At 35.8% G+C, this 16,236-nt stretch overlaps 1 protein-coding gene and 1 long non-coding RNA gene across 4 annotated transcripts in view; one reads left to right on the top strand and one right to left on the bottom strand.

Annotated features, from left to right (window-relative positions):
• FGF12 (fibroblast growth factor 12) overlaps positions 1–16,236 on the bottom strand; it is a 599,118-nt gene that overhangs the window by 104,229 nt on the left and 478,653 nt on the right. The window lies entirely within an intron of this gene.
• LOC105525546 overlaps positions 10,562–16,236 on the top strand; it is an 18,087-nt gene continuing 12,412 nt past the window's right edge. Inside the window, exons 1-2 of the long non-coding RNA XR_001003938.1 lie at positions 10,562–10,735; positions 12,377–12,520. This is a non-coding gene — a long non-coding RNA (uncharacterized LOC105525546). The remainder of the gene's footprint in view (positions 10,736–12,376; positions 12,521–16,236) is intronic.

The raw sequence follows: 16,236 nt of genomic DNA, 5'->3' as shown, positions 1-16,236 counted from the left end.
CAGTTGTTTAATAAAACTGTTGAAATGCATATCCTTGAAAACGTATTTATGAATTGATCAATGGATCCAGACGTTATTTCTGACCAACGGCATATAAAACATATCAAAAATCATTGGATCTCCCCACTTTTTACTGAAGGAAAAATATACACGGATTTTGGATGAAGAGATATGGTCTGATTTTGCAAGCTCCTAGGATCTGAACTCGCCCTCTCAATTGCATACTTTACGAAAGTGCTCAGTCACCTCCTTTCAATCTCCAGAAGATAATATTTCTGAGAGCAGAGAGACCATTTTATTGATGTTGGGCTTTTGCTCCTAGACATGGAACTAATCCTATTAAAGAAGAAGGAAAGGGAAGGAGGAAATAAGATGATATTGAGAAATCATGACTCCTGGCAAGAGTAACGTGTATTACATAAGTACTTAATAAAAAAATATGGCAACAGGGCGAGAGGGACGAATTAACAATACAACTCTCTCATAAAAGGCTACAGGAAGGATTAATAGAAATACTACTCATAGAGCATGTATCAAATAGCTGAGAACATTATAAGACTTCAATAAAAGGTAATTTATTGTTAATGTTAGAGAAAAGTTTAAATTATTAATATTATAAATATTGTGAACTTTTCCCATTGCAATCGTTCTAACAAAAGCCAACGAACAGAGCTGGGGGAGAGGTATACTAATTAAAATTAGGATCTATCAGGGGAGAGAAAACATTTCAGAGTTTTACGTATTAAGTGCATCCTGAGTAAGCTGAGTTATAGGGGAAGAAAGTGTTATGATACCTAGAAAGTTTAAATTATCAGTGCACAATGGGGATCATGTTAAAACGCATATCATAAAGTTTTCCAATCAATTCCAATTCACGTTTGGTATAATAAAATAATTAGATATCTGTTTTACATATCACATGTAAGCACAACCTGATCCTCTACTATTATTTCTTTATTATTTGCAATCTCTGACTAGTCATCAATGTAAACCTAACTTTATTAAAACAGTATTTAATAATGGTATTTGTCAAAGTTTAAACACATATTTCTCATGCCTGACCCCCAAGCGGTTTTCAACATGAAAGAAATACGTTACATTTACTAAACATAGCCATGCACATGCATTTTCCTAGAGATGTGTCTATTATTAAGTCTACGGAACATCTCCAGTGGCCATTAATGTCTTTCCTGAAGTTATATGGCATTTCATGAATGTACTCACCTGGCAGGACTCTGGTTGGCATTCCAAAATAAAGAGTTAAAACATCCCATTAATGAAATTGATAGTGCTTTTTGACATCGTATCTGGTGGGGAGGGAAACTGCAAGTCACTTCTGTCATGATTTAACTTGTCACGCTATTCCAGATGAGGAATTCATTGTCATAAATATTCAGCTTCATGTCAAAGAATAGTGAACCCAGCTAGCTGGTCTTTGTCCTGTCCTCATCTTCTGTCATAATTCTTACAACTAGCTACAATGAGACAGAGTCTTACTTCCCATGCAAATTAGTCATTTACTGTGATTTCCTGCTTCTGACTTATAATTTTGCATAATTTTATAATTGTTAAGTAATAGAAACTTTCAATAATCTGACCAAGTATACAACGTTCCTTTTAATCTTTTGATACTTTTGCAATAATTCATTGTCTTACTGATTTGTACCCTCTATTCAAATCTACTTCTGCATTACTATTATCGCACGTGCACACACACACATGTAAACCTATAACCAACACACTTGTTACTGTATAGATATTTACATATTTTATGTTTACTTATAAAAATAAATTGTACATATTTTATATATTTATGTATTTTAAGTAAAATATGCATGTTAACTTTCTTTAAAAATGATGTGTTCTATACTAATTTGCATGTTATTTGGTACGGTATATGCCATATATTTAAAGCATTTAATGTCAAAAAAACTTTTTGACATCAAGTTGATCTTGTTCCCTTAAAAATGCTCTATCTTTGAGTCACTTTAATTAGACTGAAATGAAATCGTTTCCTTAGGCAACAGCATAAAAATAGTAAAGTAGGTTTTAAAAGTCTTATTGAAGAATAATTTCAAGTACAGTTTTATTTGACAAAATTATTTATGGAGATAGCAGAATAGATGAATAATGAGCATTCCTAAACTCAGGCAATTTGAACTGAGTTTTCTTGAGCTCTTGGACTTTTGTTTAATTAGCTTGGATCTGGTTAGTGACTATACAGAAATTAATATTTGTTTTCACCATCACTAGTTTCCATGTCTGGATTTCAAGAATTATGCTCCTCAGAAAAATCTCACCCTTCAGTAGCTGTTTCCCATAAGCTCATAAATTGTAATTATGCTCCCATAGACTAAATGCAAGATCTTACTAGTGCTTGGTTTCTGTAAAACTGTAAGAGAACTCTGTGCAGATAATATCACGAGACTTGGTTATTCTTCAAAATATTAAACCAGTACCATTATTGCTACATGCCTTTTCTAATTTTCCTACATTTTATCAGATTAAATAAGTACCTTCCCATATCTTTTGGGGGTAATTTTATTAGTATCAAAAGCCCTGTCAAAGTCTCAGCATTAGCATTTAGCTATAGAACCGGAATTTTCAATTTATGTCCTAGTTTTGCCACCGTGTTATTTAGACCCAATTTCCTATTCAATAGCAATCAAAACATAGCCTGTCCATCACCCAAATGATCTCTATATCAACATCACGGAGTGACAGACGAAGCTCTAATCCCTATATCAGTTGCACACATATTGCTTGTAATCGTGCTCATCCCTGACTTTTGAGTAATTTCTCTGAAACCCTTATCCTTCATTATCTTGGGATTTTGACTTCTTAAAGAATAGGTTTCTCCATATCTTCTGTTCAGAGCCATTTTAACTTCCACACATGGTACAGTGGTGGCTACGTGTAGTTCATCTATTTCATGAAACATATTTTGGTGCTGATTTTGCTGATTGGTTGAGTTAACCAAATGTTCTAGTTGACTAGGGAGAGATTTTTGTTTGTGTTTTTACTCTTAAGCATGAAAATAGTACTTTGCCAGAAGTCTCCCTTGGAAGAGTCTTTCCATGGTCACAGGAAAATTGGCTTTCTCCTCATTTCATAACAAGGAATACAAATTTACACTTTATACAAAATTAGGGTGAGCAACTTCTAAACGATATTATTCTATTTTTGAACTTCGGCTTGACTTCTGAGAGGGCTTGACATGCAGCAAATGTGCAAATGTCTGAGAATCAAACTCCTAAATTCCAATCCTTACCCTATCCTGTGTGATTCAGGACCAGTGAAGCTTGCATATTAGTAAGGTAGTGGTAAAATTAAAAAAAAAAAAAAAAGCAAAACGAACAGACACTTTACAAAGTAAAGGTTTTTTTGTTTGTTTGTTTGTTTGTTTGCAGGGGAGAGAGGAACCAGGAAAATTTTGGACGAGGAAAAATATAAGACATGATAATAAATATAATTTTAAAAATAGGGCTGGGTGCAATGACTCATGCCAAGGTGGATGGGTCACTTGAGGTCAGAAGTCTGAGATCAGCATGGCCAATATAGCAAAACGCCATCTTTACTAAAAACACAAAAATTAACCAGGTGTGGTGGTGCACACGTGTAGTCCCAGCTACTCAGGAGGCTGAGGCAGGGGAATCACTTGAACCTGGGAGGTGGGGGCTGCAGTCAGCTAAAGTCACGCCACTGCACTCCAGCTGCATGACAGTGAGATCCTTTCTCAACAAATAAATAAATAAATAAAATAAACAATAGCAGTTAACATAATTGATTTAAACAGTATAGTTTGTTTGTAATAAAAATGTATTTAAAGCATAAAAAGTATGGAACTGATTCTTTTTTTTTTAAATTGGAGAAGGTTAATATTGGATACCTTAATCTTTTGCTCTGTGGTAATCCATGTGAAGATTTAAAGGTTTTTGAAGCATTTTATTTTTATACCATTAAGGAAAGTATAAAAACTTCTGGGTGACTCAAAAGCAGATTAACACAAATGGGCAGAGTGATAACCAGAAGTTCCTCAAGTAATGATATATGAAAGAAATTCATGTTCCACATAAAGAGAAAGAAAGCAGTGAACGACGACTTGTGAAAAATCATGTTTCTATAAATCTTTGAATATGATATGCTGTCATCAATGCTTAGCAACTGAAGAAATATGCGTCACTAACGAATCAGATTTTATTAAATGTATGTGTGATGTGCGTGTTTGCATTTGCATGTATATTTATCCCCCTTATCTGCACTGCCATCACTATTACTTATGTAACTGCAGTTATTCAGTTAAACACATCCTAATAGAGAATATAAAATCATTCTCTGGAGAACCTAAGCAAATTACTTGGTTGCATTTAAGATCCATCATGAGTAGCTTTTCCTGTGTCAATTCATTATACCCAAGGGCAATTCGTCTATTTCATCCTGTTTCAAGGTCATGGGTTGAGCTTGATTAATATGACTGCAAAACAGAATCTAAGTGGAAAATATCGGTCTAGTATCAGAAAATGTTTTGCTAAGAAACTGAATAGGGAAAGCTTCATAATGAAAATACTGCACCGTAAGATAACAGTTGTATTGGAATTTTAAAAATTATTTTGAGGGTGATGAATAAGAATTATAATAACAATAGATGTTAAGGCTATGGTTTAATGGCTGTAAAACAATTTTCTATATGTAAAACATAGCTGACAATGTATCCATAAAATAGAGAAAAAAATGAATTGAGAGAGCTGAGCACAGTTATGTTATTTAAAAACTCCAGAAGCATTAGATTGGAACAAGGAAATTCTAAGTGTATGGGTAAAATGCACTAAGTCTCTGACATGTCCTGTATAAATATTCATGGCAATAATTTTCCCATGAGAGGAAAAAACTGTTTTAGGAAATGTCTGTAAGTAGAAATAGGGGTGGTTTTGTACTTTCTTCACTAAAGAAATCTGTAGATTGAGGGGAGTTTAAAAATATTTCCTCAAAGAAGAAACAATCAAAAATCCCCTCTTTTTGTATAAGATACAAAAATACAATAAATATGTTCTTACCACAAAATAGTGGAAATAGTTGAACTTTAGGTAATGGTTGAAGGAAAAGTTTGCTGAAGCATAGGATGCAGCAATGAAAATAAACGGGGTGTGGGTTTCACAATCAATGATTCACACCCAGGACTAACGCCAGAATTCTTAATAGTTAGCTGATCTCGTAGGTGGGATTCTGCGTGGCATTCTCATATATGTCTCTAATGGCTGAATGTCTTCATTGTGGATGCTTTTGCTGACAGAAATTACTCAGTAAAATATGTGGACGAAGGCGAAGTTTATACTTTGCTGTTACATCTTTTTTCTTCCCCAACCGAATCTTCTGTCACTTGAAGCTTCTCTGCGATAGTAATCAATAACCAATCTCCAAACCGAAATCATCATGTCAAAATGTCCCTATGCCTAGCAAACTAGTTTTCCCTTTGCCAAGTACAAAACCTTCTGACTCGACAAACTACAAGATACCATAAAAGGGTAGTTTAGGCAAGTGTACCTCACAGGCATATTCATCTATATTTAGCTATTTACACCATATCTGACTTTCCCAAATATGTTGTTTGCCAATAAAGACAAATGCTATATTTTAAACATCTTTGATCTCCCACCAAATTTTTACTGTGCCCAACTAATAGTGTTTATTCAGTGGCAAAGAAATCACACTAAATTGGATTCTGTTCATCCTCAACTTGTTAAAATACGTAACAGATCCTTGGACTGGGATTCTTCCTGCCTCAGATTTCACAGTAGAATCAACCCAGTGCCTACCATAATACAACCCGCATATTACACAAATCTCCATATGCAGAATTTACACATGTGATGCGGGAGAACATATTCCATGACTGTTGGACCTCTCAGGTAGCACAAGGTATAAATAGAGGCCCAAGGGTCAGAAATAGAATTTTGGAGAAAACCTGTTATCAGATTTCTCCAGAGAAAGCGAATGCTGTGTTGTGAGTCCCCCTTCCTGCCTCTGTGGAGGGAGGGCTGAGAGGTGTTATCTCTCTGCAATGGAAAGACACACAGGGCAGGGCCCTGACTCATTTCTCACAAAGTTAAACTTTACTAGGCTCTAACCCATGCCAGAGAAATATATACAGAGACTGAAAGTCTGACTCGCTGCTTTGATAGCAGAAACAGACAGGAGAGTACCGCCGTATTGAGATAGGGTACAACCCCCAGAAGCTGTGAGAACCAAGGATGTATAGGGTTTTATCTGGATCAGATGTAGGTCAAGACAGATGGGGGTGGGGAGTCATTTTGGATAAGCTAAACTGGGGTACAGGGATCAAGGGACCTCACCACAAAGAGACTGGCCATACACCACAGGGTACGCAGGGGCTGGCAAAGGAGCCACAAAGGAATTATCTGCAATAGAAATGTCAGTTAAGGGAACTGCGGGTGAGAGAATCCAGAAAGGAATCTTTAAAGATTCCATGAAAACACTCATGAAAGGAAAAAAAGATGGCTTTTATATTGCCCTGGTCTACCTGAAAACCTCAACTTCAAACATCAGCCACGGATGGCCGAGGGTTTATGAAGCCACCCAGGTAAACAAGAACTGTACTATTTTTACACCTTCCCTGCTCTACACATCACCTTGGTCCCTGTAGAGCTAATACAGCATCTAGGTAGTAAGAGACTCTAAGAAAGAGGAACTAATGCTATACCTCCATTCCCATACCACAGGCTTCCGCACTCAAGCAAACCTCACCTGGGGGAGGATGTAACTGTTAATTACACAAGCTTTTAAGTTTGGATTAATACCTTGGACTCCATTCTAATTACTGAATTGGCACTGTGTTTTGTTTGTGATTTAAAGTGTCTGTAGAGCTGTGGAGGATGTCATGGCTCTGCCAGAGGTTATGTCCAGGAACACATGAAAATTATGCCACACTGTAATACAGTGCAAGGAGGACAGAGAGAGGAAAGAAAATTTGTTTTGCTTGTATCATGAGCTTATGTCAAACACACTGGTTACAAACAGATGAGTTTTTTAGTTAGTTAAACGAATTCTCCCTACCTAAAGTAATTTTATGTAGAGTCAGACTAGGAAAACTCAGTATGTGATATCTCCAGCAGCCTGTGGGACAGTCTGAATTGTTTGTGCTTTCTGGGGAAAGAAGCGTGTGAAGAAAAAAATAGTAGCAGTGGCCCATGAAAATTCTGCCTTATGGGCTGTTTTCCTGAGAATGTTTCTAGCTGATTTTATTAAGGAGGGGGACTGACTGTGAAAAACAACAGAGGTGCCCCCTTAGTACTTGAAGAATTAGAAAATGTGTTCAGATAATAGCTTGAACCCCTAGGTGTGCCAAGAGGAAGGGAGACAGCAGGCTCTTAAACAGTGTTGTTAAAATTCACACTTATTTAAAACACAGCAATCAGCTAACAAACCTTTGTGACAGACTGCTATGAATGTTGTGCTAACTCCATACACGTAAATTAAACCATTCCAAGTTCCCCATGTGCAGCTTTTGACATTTGTTTTGTACAAGTATGCTGGCCGTGGGGAGGCATAAACTTTGCTTTTAATTCCTTTGGCAACTGAGCTGTGGATCACTTTGTTAAATTTCTTGAAAGAGATTCAAAAACACTTTTTTGAAGACAAAAAATGTCTCCATTGCATGTTAAGCTCTAAAATGTATTCTAATATGAGTAGTTTTCAAAATGGTTTTTGGATCTGACTGCAGACAGTTAATATTATGTAATTATGGTATATATAGTCATGTGCCACATAACGATGTGTTGATCAACAATGTACTACATATGAGAAGATGGTCCCATAAGAGTAGAATACTATATTTTTACTGTACCTTTCTATGTTTAGATACACAAATATCACTATGTTACAACTGCCTACGGTATTCAGTATAATACCATACAGGTTTATAGCACAGGAACCATAGTCTATACCATTAAGCCCAGGTGTCTAGTAGGCTCTGACATCTAGGTTTATCTAAGTATACTCCATGATGTTTGTTCAGTGACAAAATTGCCTGAGGATGCATTTCTCACATGTATCTCAATCATTAAGTGACATGTGACTGTAATTTTTTTTCCAATCAAGTGCTCCTCTAGTTGCTTTGTATAAACTCATGAAAGAGTAGATAAAAGCCCCTAAGAACTACTCCCCCGTACACACACACACATCCTGCAGAGAGGGAGAGAGAAAGAAAAGATGTCAGATTTCAAGAATTTCTAAAATGTAAAAAGTGTCTCTAACAAAAAGGCGTAATACCTCAAAATTCACTATAAAATCAAAAATTTTACTTATCAGCCATTTCCTTTGAATTACGGTCATTAGCATAAACGCTCTGGTCCTCTTTGAGCTATTTAAGCATAGGGTTTCTATTTTACTATTGTGTACATTCCCTGCAAATCTAGCAAAATAGTGAGTATATAATAGGTGCTCAGAAAATGTAGGATTGAATCAAACAATATGGCAGGAAAAACGGTCCATTTTAAAATGTTGAGTATGACATTATTTCGAGTAACTAGGTAAACATTAATTATTTCATAAATAATTATTTAGTATCAGGGCACTGATTGATAAAAATGTTTTCTAACTAAATTGGGACTTAGCTTAGACCTTTCCTTACTGAAAATATGGTCTTTGACTCTGCAGTATTAATCCCGTCAACGTCCCATCCCAGGACTACAGAAGAATCAGAATCCATATTTTAACAAAATTCCCAGGTGGTTTATACATGCATTACAGTTTGAGAAATGCTAATTTATACTACTGGTTTTCAACCAAAACTACTTGTTACAATCATCTGGTGTTCTTTTAAAAAATATCAAAAAAGGGGGGAAAAGAGAAGAAAAAAAACCTACTCCTGGGCCACACTCCAAACCAATTAAATATGCATATGAGTCCAGGGATGACGTATCCTTTTTAATGCTCCATGAAGTTCTCAAGTGCAGCCAAGTTGAGAAACATTGGTTTAAACACAACAACGAGATATGCTGGCTATGCTGGAATTTTCTGAACTAAATGAAATTGAGTTTTGAAACTAAATCAGAGGAAATAAACTTCCAATACTGTATATCAAAACTCCAGGAAGACATTACTTAATACCTTACAGATGTTAGGACCAAATGGAACGACACTTTAGTCTAAATATGCACTCTAAGGCTCATAAATGCAGTTCAACAAAACATCCTATCTTCCTCTTCTTTGATGCAAAATCATCTTAAACAGTTAACATCAGTATGCAGACTAAAACTGAGCTTTAAAGTTCTGCAAAATTAAAGCAAACTTTCCTTACTGAGCCTAAAGAGGATCTAATGTTATGTCATATTTCATCTTTAAAGCCTGAAACACTGTTTTCCCTTAGGAAAAATCAAACGAATCAATTCTCCCATCAAGTAAACTAATATCTCATTATGACTTAGATTCTTGTTAAAAATTTGGCAGAGTATTCCGATTTGTTTTCATAAATCACCATAACTATATAGCACATCCAGAAATCTCCAGAATGAATAAATATTCTCCAAGCACACAATAACTAAATTGACCTAATATTTTGTGTTAATTCACACCATCAACAAAATGACTTTCAAAAAGGAAACCTTTTCCTAAAAGCTAAATAACACAATTGCCTGGGTATATCATCTTTGTTGACAATATTGATAAAACAAAAATAAGAGATGATTTTTTTTTTCACATTTAGTGTGGAATCCAAAAGGGTCAAAGCAAAAAAAGCTTGCATTCATAATAGATAAATCAGGAATGTAGAAAATATGATTTCTATTTTAATTCTGGAGAAAAGGGTAAACAAAAATTCGAAAAGAGGGCAACTAAAATAATCAAAATGATTTATTTTCTGATTTAGTCCTCTAATCAACCTAAGGAAGTAACTATTATTGCCCCCACTTTCCAGAAGAGGAAACTGATGTGCAGACAAGATAGATACACTGCCAGGGTCACACTTTATACTTTATTGAGTAGAATGTTAAAATGACCTGACTCCTAGAGCCTTTGCAGTCAGACAGACCTCCACGAAAATCTCTAACATACTCCTGGTTATCAAGACTCTACTTCTCCACCAACAAGAGTGGAATTCCAGAAGTCCAGCCCCAGAAACTTACAGCAAATGTCTAGTGAACCTTAAAACGTCCCTGGGATCCACCGTCTGATGCCGGCTGCTTTGTCTCTGTCTCTCTAAATGTCCTGGTCTACATCAAGGCCATTCAGGTGTGTTAGAACTCGCTAGGTATATTCAAGTATACAGGATATCATCAACGCTTTCTAAGGACATCATCAGGCTTGCATCATTTTCACTTTATAAGTAAGTCAACCTTCAGGGTTTTTTTCATATTTTTTAATAAAAAAGGGAATCATTGAAGATAAAGGACAAAACATAAAAAGCCCTTGCTCTTTAAAGACTGACAAACAAGGTAACTTAAGTATGACACAACTTTGTTCACTTGAAGAGCTGGCCTGGAAACATTTCTTTGTTCAATAACAGAGTCAAGTCTTATCTCAGATGATTTTTTAACCTACTCTTTTTCAACAGATGCATCTGTGTAAGAGGAAGTAACATGCGATGTTATATTCCTCGGTGTTGGGAGTTTACTGGTCACTCAAACTGCAGAGTCCACAACTGCAGGCAGTGCTATTCAGATGGACTAAGAATCAAATGAAGACCCGGGAGTTGTGTGATGCGAAGGGCCTCATAGAAAGGGTAAGTGGCTCTTTCTTCCTTAATTATTTCTCATGATAAGTATTGATAAAGCATCAAGGGTCAGCAAAGTATGTCCCACAGGACAAATCCAGCCCACCTCCTGATTCTGTACAGTCAGGAGCAAAGAACAGTTTTAACATTTTTAAATAGTTCAGAAATTAAAAAGAAGAATATTTGAAGAAACATGAAAACTGTGTAAAATTTAATTTTCAATATCCATAAATGAGTTTTTGTTTTTGCTTTTTTTAACACAGCCATGCTCATTCATTTGCTTATGGCGTATGGCTGCTTTTAAGCTATACACCAGAGAGTCTGGTGTATACCATGGCAGAGGTGAGTAATTGTGACACAGATTGTGTAGTGTAAAAAGCCCACAATATTTACTATCTGGCTCTTTAAGCAAAGGTTTGCCAACTTCTCTCTGACACAATAATGAAAAAAAGAAACGCCTTTCAGCTTAGCAAATATGGCAGTGAGTCTGTTACTTGCTCTTTTGGCCTGAAAATAAACTGAATCTCTGCAAGCTTCCGTTTTCTTCTATGCATTATGGGGATAAAGAATTGGCTCATAGGAAAGAATTCATTTAGCAGACTGTTTTGCACATAAAAAAGCACTTAATAAATTAATGTTTTCCTTAAGTTGGAAGTACTTAGCACCCTTTCTCCTTCTCTACCTGCCAAACTGGTACTGTGGTCCTTCAAAGGCATAACAAAATACTGTATTTTCATGCAATCTTCTCTGACTGTTCAGTTTAAATTAGTTGCTTTCTCTATGTTTCCACAGCGTTCTGTTTACCAGTCTGTCATATTATGATCCTTAATCTACCTTGTACTTTGGTTATGTCTAAGACCCTTCTTAAATGCAGAAATTATTTCTTATTAATTTCAGGACTTGCACAATGTTAAGCACAGATAGGGCCTTATATATAGGGGACATTCAATGTTTGCTAAACAAATGAAAAGCTCAATGAAGATGAAAATGAACAACCAAGTAGGGGTTTACTTTAAGTAACCCCCCACTTAAATAAATTACTTTAAGTAATTTAAGTAGTTTTACTGCCCTCCCAAATAATAGACAACACGTTAACTAGGAGTTTCGGTCAAAGGAATGTCAGAGAAAGGCTTTCTTCAATAAGTGTCAAATATTAGACTCTGTCTAATTTCTATCTTGCTATATTTTACCTATGAAGACATATATTCCACTTGGCTTTAGGGTATAAATTAAAATATGTCATAGCAATAGCAACTGCCAGAGTCAAAGGAGTCATTTAGTGAGAAAATGGTAGCTAATAAAATGAATATGTTAATTAGAAACTTTGAATATATTCTATTATTTTCTGCTGCTCCATCAATCTTACTCCATCCTGCATTACTAACCCAAATGGCTTTATTAACCATGTTCTTTTCAAAAGTCTATTTGCTCTCTTTAAACACCACACACACACACACACACACACACACACACACTACCTCACACATGCATAAGTACACTTTTACAAAACTAACAAAAGGAAAAGACACTCAAGAAAAAATATCTATGAAGTGACTTATATCTTAATAAAGTTCTTACTAAAGTAAAAGCAATAAAAACCTGAATTATAAAAGAGAAATAAATCTCTTCTCATTGGTTATTTGCTTCAAGGAACTGATGCCTTGAGGAATCAGATGTTTCATGCTAATTTAAATTTTTGGCACCTGTAGTCTTCGATTACATGAAACCTGAAAGGCTGCTTTCTAAATAATGACAACAGATTTCCTGACAATGCGAAGAACAGATGTCACTAAGGTACGCAATGGAGGTTTAATTGAGTCTTAGTCCTTGGAGAGGTGATTTCGTCTGAGAGGGAATCACAGGTTACATGGTTGATTAATGCATCTTAGATAACTATGCTTGACTGACTGGCAACATAGCGTCTCCAGGAAGAACCCCAGTGTATCATCTCAATGCCCTGATCCATCTTTATGCCACAACACAATGTGGAAGGTATAGCTGCAGCCCCCATCTAAAATTCCCATGCATTACACTTTTTGATGGCCATAGAATAAAGGTATTTAAATACATGTTAGTTATTTCCATTTCCAATGAGAGTTTAATAAGAAGATTCTATCTTCTCTTTTTAATGAGAATATTAACAACATTAGCAGGGCCCAAAAAGATTCTCCAAGTCTATGAAAGAGACTATATTTATATATCTGTCTCTATATCTTATCATCTATCTATCTATCATCTATCTACCTAAATTACCATTCAGTCCTCTCTTTTCCTATAACATATCAGTTGAGACATTATAGTAGTAAATTTGGCATTGTGGACATTTATAAACATTTGATTAAAACCATGGATTTCCCTTCCTGAAAATATTCATGTGCACATACAGAAATTTGCTGTATAATTTACCTAAACCTATTCATGGACTCCCAATGTTAAAAATTTTATAGAACATTTTAAATTATAAAATATAATTTCTGTGCCATTCAAAATCATAAAAACCCATTATAGACAATTTTGCACCAAAAATCACAAATTTCTAAAAATGCATCTTTAATAAGTTTAACATAAATCATAGTTCTCCTTTCACATCACATATTCTCTATTCTATAAGGTGCTTCACCTCCCACTTTGTAAGAATCCTTTCTGTTTCTATTTGAGTATCCTCGTTCCCCCAAGGGATGGATATTTCAGATTTAAAGATAAAGCTTTTATTTTAAAACATGAATACACAACCCAGCACAATACTATGAAATCTCAGAAGTTCTTCCTAATGTTTAACGTAAATATTTCCTATGCCAGATGGAGCTATTTTCTTTGTCACTTTCGCATCATAGGCTAGAGGATTATAAACTGATTACCCAGACTGCACTTATCTTATCTACATACTAGCAAATTCTGCTGCTTCCAATTTTCCACAAAGAGCTCATCCTTCAAGCATCTACTCTTTCACCATCTGGGGTGCTGTGGTGGCCTTTATCTAAAACTAGACTTAACCCCAGACCTCTAGACGTGGGTTTTCAAACGGAGTAAGAGGCCATATGGGATAGATAGCTCTTTTCTTTCATACTAGGTGATGGCTGATATAGTTTGGATATTTGTCCCTGCCCAAATCTCCTTTTGAAATGTCATCTCCAGTGTTGGAGGTGGAGCCTGGTGGGAGATGTTTGCATCATGGGGGCAGATGCCTCGTGAATGGCTTAGGTCATCCCCTTGATGATAAGTGAACTCTCTCTCTGGGTTTGCATGAGATCTGGCTGTGTAAAGTGTGTGGCTTCTCCCCTGCCTTGCTCTGATTTTGCCATGTGACATGCCTGCTCCTCCTTTGCCTTGTCATGACTGTAAGCTTCCTGAGGCTTTCTTAGACACCAAGGGGATGCCAGCACCATGCTTCCTCTAAAGCCTGCAGAACTGTGAGCCAATCAAAACTATTTTCTTCATAAATTACCCAGTTTCAAGTATTTCTTTATAACAATGTAAGAATAATCTAATACAACAGCCTACTTTAATAAAGTTTGAACTTAGTATACAAATGTTACACATTACTAAAACATTTTTATTTATTTTTCATTTTTTATTTTTTATTTTTTTGAGATGGAGTCTCACTCTGTGACCCAGGCTGGAGTGCAGTGGCATGATCCTGGCTCACAGCAGCCTCTGCCTCCTAGGTTCAAGTGATTCTCCTGCCTCAGCCTCCCTAGTAGCTGGGATTACAGGCGCATGCCACCACGCTGGGCTAATTTTTGTATTTTTAGTAAAGAAAGTGTTTCACCATGTTGACCAGGTTGTTCTCAAATTCCTGACCTCAGGTGATCCACCTGCTTTGGCCTCTCAAAGTGCTGAGATTACAGGCATGAGCTAACACACCCAGCCCTACTAAGACATTTTTAAATAGTGAAAACCACCCACTAGAACATAAGAGAAAATTTTTTAAAAAATGCCTCTCTTCCAAATTTCAGCAGTCTTAACTAATTTTATTTCTCTATAATCTCCTAGCTTTTTAACCTGCCCTCAGTGTTAGCAGATGTAATCACTGTACACAGAGCCATTTGTTGGTCGTATACACAGTACTGGTTAAATGTGACCTCTGCAGACAGACTTTCTCCATTTGAGTCCCAAACCCAGGGGTTATCAGCCCTGCGATCTTGCTCAGTTCCTTCATGTGTAAATAAGGGATAATAACCGTACCTACCTAATAATATTACTGTTAGGCTTAATAAACATAAACCTCTTCAAAAGTGTTTGGCACATTAAAAGGACCTAATAAATGCTATATTTATTATGACTAGTTATTTAGTTCCTCTATATACCACTAGGTTGGAGCCGATTTTCTGCAGTTGCAGAGTCTACCCCAAAACTCTTAATGGCCATAGACTATTTCTTTACCTCTTGGCATGTAAATTCATTTAATAATTTGTATACCATTGGGTATTTAAATTGTTTCCATCTTTTACTATTATAGTTAATACTACAAAGAATATCTTCATACATAGAGCTCTTTTTTTTTTCTTCTTTGAAATGATTTTATTAAGGCAAATTTCTGAGTTTAATAAATGAGTGAAAGTCTGAAGACTGTTAGTGAGCCCTGTATTATAAAGAGAAATGATATTGACATCCATTCAGGTTAGTGACTAGGTGTTTCATCAATGAACATGGAATATTTGTAATACTGTGGTATTACTGAAAAAAGAATAACTTTTGTGGGTCACAATTTCAATTTTGTGTTCCACATCTTCCCGCATTTCAAGGTCAATGGAGTTAAGACTTAGTGGTTTATTTAGTACAAATCTCACAATATAAAATTCAAGGCCCTTTTGCTCTGATGACCATAGAGCTATTTTTCACAGAAATAAAGCTTTTCCTGATGGTCTTGAAACAATTTCCCACAGCTCAATGAAAAGCAAAAGCATTTTTCTTCTCTCCAAGGAGCCTCAGGCTACATGTATTATGGCACTTAATTTCCTGCACCTTAGTTGGTAACTGTTAAATCAATTCATGAGCAAAGAACTGAACTTTCTTGAAATTCTCCACTCATGCTATCCCACTATATCAACATTTCATAAAATCCCTCCTTTCTCCCCTTCTATTATTGGGCAAAGTGAACTAAGAAACGGAAAGTAATTCAATCTAAGTTCCTATGTACCATAGCAGATCTCATGAAGGGTACTGGGAGAGAAATAAGATGTAAAGTGCTTTCCAGGAGGTGACAAACTAATTCTGGATGAGCCAAGTCACAAAAAATTAAGAGAACTATTATATCTTATACTTTAGGTATCCTTCACAATTTCAGCAAAGGTAAACTAAAATGACAAATATGTTTCCACACTTATATAACCCGTATATTCCTCCAGATTGTAGAAAACTGCTATGCTGAAATTTTTAAAAAGAAGAAAAAAAGGAAAGACAGATGAATGGATGGAGGCAAGGAAAGTGGGAAGGAAGGAAGGAAGGAAGGAGGGAAGGAAGGAAGGAAGGAAGGAAGGAAGGAAGAAAGGAAGGAAGGAAGGAAGGAA

This window comes from Colobus angolensis, unplaced genomic scaffold, assembly GCF_000951035.1.
Source record: "Colobus angolensis palliatus isolate OR3802 unplaced genomic scaffold, Cang.pa_1.0 Scaffold54, whole genome shotgun sequence".
NCBI lineage: Eukaryota > Metazoa > Chordata > Mammalia > Primates > Cercopithecidae > Colobus > Colobus angolensis.
Note: the sequence above shows the minus strand (reverse complement) of the source record. Positions and strands in the feature narration are given on the sequence as shown.